Source organism: Vanellus vanellus, assembly GCF_965231255.1.
Source record: "Vanellus vanellus genome assembly, chromosome: 24".
Taxonomy (NCBI): domain Eukaryota; kingdom Metazoa; phylum Chordata; class Aves; order Charadriiformes; family Charadriidae; genus Vanellus; species Vanellus vanellus.
This window is the reverse complement of record NC_138929.1, coordinates 7,059,516-7,064,957: the sequence shown is the minus strand read 5'-3', so window position 1 is coordinate 7,064,957 and position 5,442 is coordinate 7,059,516. Positions and strand designations below refer to the sequence as shown.

The following is a 5,442-nucleotide window of genomic DNA, read 5'->3' as shown; positions in this document are numbered from 1 at the left end:
CCTGGCCATTCTCTTTTGCCGAAATTGCACATCTCCAATTCCCCTTGCAAAGGAAGGCTGGAGGGGATCAGCCTGAAAGCATGGCCCATGTCTGCCTTTCTCTCCTTCTGCTCTCTCCTTTCCCTCTCCTCTCATGTTGGCTTCTGATCCCCTTTGCTCTACCCAGGCCAGCCATGGGGGAAACCTGCCGCACCTCTCTCTCCTCAGGGCAACCCGAGGGATGCCCTGCAGGAACTCTGCTACAGCCAAAGGGCACCAAATCTCAACTAGAAGGAAGAGGAGGAGTGTGGGACACAGTGCTGTGGGCCTCTTTCCAGCACTGTTCCCAGAACCTGAGGAAGGCTCTTCCAGAGCCAGTGGCCTGCCTTGCTCTGTCTCTCCCCAGGAATGCCCTCTTGAACATGGCCTGTGGCTGGGGAGCATGAGCAGCATTTGTTTGCTGTGGTTTTGTTTTAATCATTATTCATGCAAATAGGAGACAAAAAGTTAGAGCAGTTCTTTCCATTAGCTGACATGACTGAAGTCCAAGAGGGATATGAAACCAGTTTTAAGGTGTCTCTGTCTCTAGACAAGGGCTACCCAGTTGCTCTCAGGGAGGATGGATGTGCCTGCGGTTATTAATAGTGGTCAAGATGAACAAATTACTAATATGTACATGCAATGGCCCTTGGATCTTGGACTGCAGAATTATGGCTGCACAGGGGAAGCAGCGCTGCCAGGCGAGAGCTGAGGGCCCCTTCCCACACCCTCAGCCTTGCACAGACACATCCCCTCCCTCCCCTGGGTTGTTGCACAGCCAAGGAAGCTCCCTGCACCAGGGTGTCATGCACAGCACAGAGGTACACAGCACAGTCAGAGACCTCAACTTCCTCCAGCTGAAGGACGCTGTACTTCCCCGTGGTGTTCAGCCAGGTGGTGAGACGGCCGCTCTGCTTGCGACCACCTGCTGCCTGATATGAGATACGCTGCGGGCCTTGTCCTTTCCTCTGCTGGTACCACAGCAAGGCCTCAAAGCCAGAGGTCTGGTATGTGCAGGTTGTTTGGAAGGTGTCTCTCTGCTTCACTGTGACTAGTCCTTCTTGCTGGGTGACAGTGGTCTGTCCCATGGTGCCTGGAAGAAAGTGAAGATCAGCAGCTGTTCAGGGAAACACTCTGGGAAGCAAACGAGGAATACAATGCAGGGAGACGACTCCCTGTCCCTTGCACTGCAGGAATATCCTGAGCCCTGGGGACAGTCAGGTGGAGAGGAGTAGCTCAGGGGTCTCATCACAGTGTGGAGCCTGAGGAGACCTGTACTTTGTCCCTGCTCATCCTCCCAGCTTCTGCTCTTGCTACTCAGAGGACCAGGGAACAGCCTGTTCATGCCTGACCTTCATGTGCTGGGAGCAGCACCCCTCCAGTTGGGAGAGGGGCCATGGACCTGTGGCAAAAAGATTCATCCTTTTTTCCCATCCCACTCATCTATGAGGGCTCCTAGCTCCCTGGGTAACTGCAATATTGAGCTTGAAAAGAGGGATCCCTCTGTCGACAATCAGGAGAAAACAGGAAGCCAAAGCAGACTTGTGCCTGCCAGGAGGCAGAAGGGGACACCCGATTAATGTCAGTGGCATGAGAGCTTTAAAGTCCCTGTGACAGCTTTGACAGGAGCTGCTGCGTTGGAAAGGGAAAAAGGTGAGAGAGAGGGCAAGCTGAGGTCTCCTGTGGTGACAGCAGGTGGAGGAGAAGAGAGAGGCAGACAGAAATGGATTGAAGGAGAGAGAAAAGACGGAGAAAGGGTCTGAGGTACCTCCTTTCAAAGACTAAGAGCATCTTGAGAGAACACATGCAAAATGACAAATGTGAGCTGTTATTTCCCAGCATTCTCCTGTAATTCCAAAGTAGTTCTCTTGCATGATCCTGATAAGGGTGGCAAGGGTTTCCTTGGGAGAAAAAGAAGTATGTGCTGATGAAATACCAGGACTTACCCAGCAGTTGCCCCAGGCAGGCCATGAGGACGAGAGAACCGATGTGCATGTTGGCACCAACCTGCCTGCTGGTCGAGTGAGAGAGAGTGAGAAAAACACCTCCCAGCCCCGAGATAACAGCTGCCGGAAGCGACTCTGTTGGGGGAGCAAAAGAACAAACGGGGAAGAGCAGTGATGTGTTCTTCCTGTGCCTGAAATGCTCCTCCTGAGTTGCTCCCTCCTCCAGCAGCAACGCCTGGGGCTCCCTCAGCCAGTGCCCCTCTCAACCTTTCCCTATTAAGAGTCCCTGGGGGCTGTTGGGGCTGCAGTGTTGGGAAGGGGCTGTTGCCATTCAGTACGCAGTGGAGTCCTCACCTCCCCAGCTAGAATCACCTGCTCTTCTAGGAAAAAGGGTGAGGGATCAGCAGGGAACGGGACGAGGGTTCAGAGAGTCACCCCCACTCCCAGCAAGCACACAGAACACCGATTGGAGTGCACACTACCAGGGGTGGGGATAGGGTAGCCCGGCACCCCAGAGCTGAAAGGGCATGTGAAGGGGTGAGGGTACTGCAGGTATTCCTGCTCCCACCCCCTTTCCACATTAACACCAGAGGGATCCCATGCACCAGGCATGGCACAGAGAACAGACTGTTCATTGTCGTTAAGTTAACCGGACCTGAGTAGGCACAGACCTGTGCTGTGCTGAGCTGTATCTATCAATTGGCAAACCTGGCAACGTTGCCACACACATGTTCTTGTCGTCTTGTAGGAGTGAAACACCGTGCTTTCATTTAAATGTCCTTTTGCTCAACAGTCGCAATTAGGAGTGGTTTATCTCTAAGGAAATGCCATGAAAACTCCAGAGGTGACAATGCCAGTGAGTCTCAGCCTCGAGTTCCACCTGTGCTCCATAACTCAGGATTCCCAGCATCTAGAGGGGCATAACATCACCCATGCTATCCCCTTTCACCTTCTTGTGTTCTTTCCAATTAATGGTATTTTACTCAACACTCTGTGGATCCAGAGTCCCATTCTTCCCGGGATATATCTACACCCATGGTCCATCTTCATCATTAAAAAAACAACCCAACCCAATTTGAAACTTCTAGTAGGAATTTCCCCTGATCCAGACCATGTCCATTATCTTTCCCTCTGTCACTCTCCTCGTGAATGGAGTTTGGCTCCATCTGGCTCTTCATGCTCCAGTTAAGTGTCAGAAAAAGCTCTCTCTTAAGCTTCTCTTTTGAAGGCTGAACAAGGCCAGTTTTCTCAGCTTTTCCTCATGTCACTTGTTACAGAAACACAGAATTGCTAAGTTGGGAAGGGACCTCTGGAGGTCAGTGGGTCCAAACCCCAACTCAGGAAGAGTGACCTAGAGCTGCTTGTAAAGGACCATGTCCAGACAGATTTTGAGTACCTCATGGGGAAAAAGAATTTCCTGGGGTTCAGACAGAGCCTTTTTTGTTTCAGTTTGTGCCAAATGCTTCTTGTCCTTTCCGTGGACACCATGGAATGGAGCCTGGCTCCTGTTTCTTCCCAGCCTCCCCTCAGATATTTGTACACACTGATGAGATCTCCCCTGAGACTTCCCTTCTTGGTGCTGAACAGGGGCCCAGCTCTCTCACCTTTTCTCCATATGGGAAGTGCACCACCATATTCATCGTCTAACTAGCCCCTCACTTGGCTCTCTCCAATATGCCTGTGATGTGCACTTCCTAGTAAAAACCCACATCCCCTCACCCTCTGCAGTCCCAAGCACACCCACATTTGTGCATCCCTCAAATGTCAGCACAGACCTTCAGCTCACCTAATAGCCCTGCCTGCAGCCTGGGCCCTCTTTCCCAGCAATGACAAACACACTGAGGTTCCTGCAGTCACTGGTCCATTCACTTCTCACATACATGCGCAAACATGGTTCCTCCCATTCCTGACAGTAAGAGCTGTGAGCCCTGTCACACCTTCTTCCTTCTCCACTTGCCAGCACCCAGACCTTGCTCACACCCCTGTCCCTCCAGCTGCTGGCACAGAGACCGACTCGTCCTGTCACCAGAGGCCTATTCTCCACTTGATGGCACTGAGACCTTGCTGCACACACCCTGCTCCATCCTGTTACTGACACCCAGGCATACAGTCCCGACGGCCATTGTTTGGTTGCCAGTTACTGGCACCCAGATCTCTCTTTCACATCACCTGCTCCATCACTGTGCATCATTTATGAACAGTCCTGGATAACCGGGGAGGTCCCAGCTGAATGGAGGTTGGCAAATGTGACACCCATCCATAAGAAGGGCTGGAAGGAGGATCCAGGGAACTACAGGCCAGTCAGTCTGACATCGGTGCCTGGGAAGGTCATGGAGCAGATCATCCTCAGTGCCATCACACGGTACATGCAAGAGAACAGGGTGATCAGGCCCAGTCAGCATGGGTTTGTGAAAGGCAGGTCATGCCTGTCAAACCTGATCTCCTTCTGTGACAAGGTGACCCACTTGGTGGACGAGGGAAAAGCTGTGGATGTTATCTACCTGGATTTTTGCAAGGCTTTTGACACCGTTTCCCATAGCATTCTCCTGGAGAAACTGGCTGCTCATGGCCTGGACACGTATACTCTTCGCTGGGTAAAAAACTGGCTGGATGGCCGTACCCAGAGAGTGGTGGTAAATGGAGTTAAATCCAGTTGGTGTCCAGTCACAAGTGGTGTCCCCCAGGGCTCGGTGCTGGGGCCCGTTCTCTTTAATATCTTTATCAATGGTCTGGATGAGGGGATCGAATGCACCCTCAGTAAGTTCGCAGACGACACTGAACTAGGGGGGCGTGTTGATCTGCTTGAGGGTAGATTGGCTCTGCAGAGGGATCTGGACAGGCTGGACAGATGGGCTGAGGCCAATGGTATGAGGTTCAACAAGGCCAAGTGTCGGGTCCTGCACTTGGGTCACAACAACCCCATGCAGCGCTACAGACTGGGGGCGGAGTCGCTCGAAAGCTGCCCGGCAGAAAAGGACCTGGGGGTGTTGGTGGACAGCCGGCTGAGCATGAGCCAGCAGTGTGCCCAGGCAGCCAAGAAGGCCAACACCATCCTGGCCTGCATCAGGAATAGTGTGGTGAGCCGGACTAGGGAAGTAATCATCCCCCTGTACTCGGCACTGGTGAGGCCTCACCTCGAGTACTGTGTTCAGTTTTGGGCCCCTCACTACAAGAAGGACATTGAGGTGTTGGAGCGTGTCCAGAGAAGGGCTACAAAGCTGGTGAAGGGTCTGGAGGACAAACCTTATGAGGAACGACTGAGGGATCTGGGGTTGTTTAGCCTGGAGAAGAGGAGGCTGAGGGGAGACCTTATCACCCTCTACAACTACCTGAAAGGAGGTTTTAGAGAGATGGGAGCTGACCTCTTCTCCCTGGCGACAAGTGATAGGACAAGAGGAAACGGGTTCAAGTTATGTCAGGGCAGGTTTAGATTGGATATTAGGAAGCATTTTTTCACTGAAAGGGTTATTAAACATTG

The 5,442-nt window shown here is 52.3% G+C and overlaps 1 gene segment (V, D, J or C); it reads right to left on the bottom strand.

Annotated features, from left to right (window-relative positions):
- Positions 1–239: 239 nt before the first annotated feature.
- On the bottom strand, positions 240–2,013 carry LOC309681219 (T cell receptor alpha variable 1-1-like). The segment is given in 3 exons: positions 1,965–2,013; positions 816–1,111; positions 240–266 (listed from the first exon to the last, which is right to left on the bottom strand).
- Positions 2,014–5,442: the final 3,429 nt, after the last annotated feature.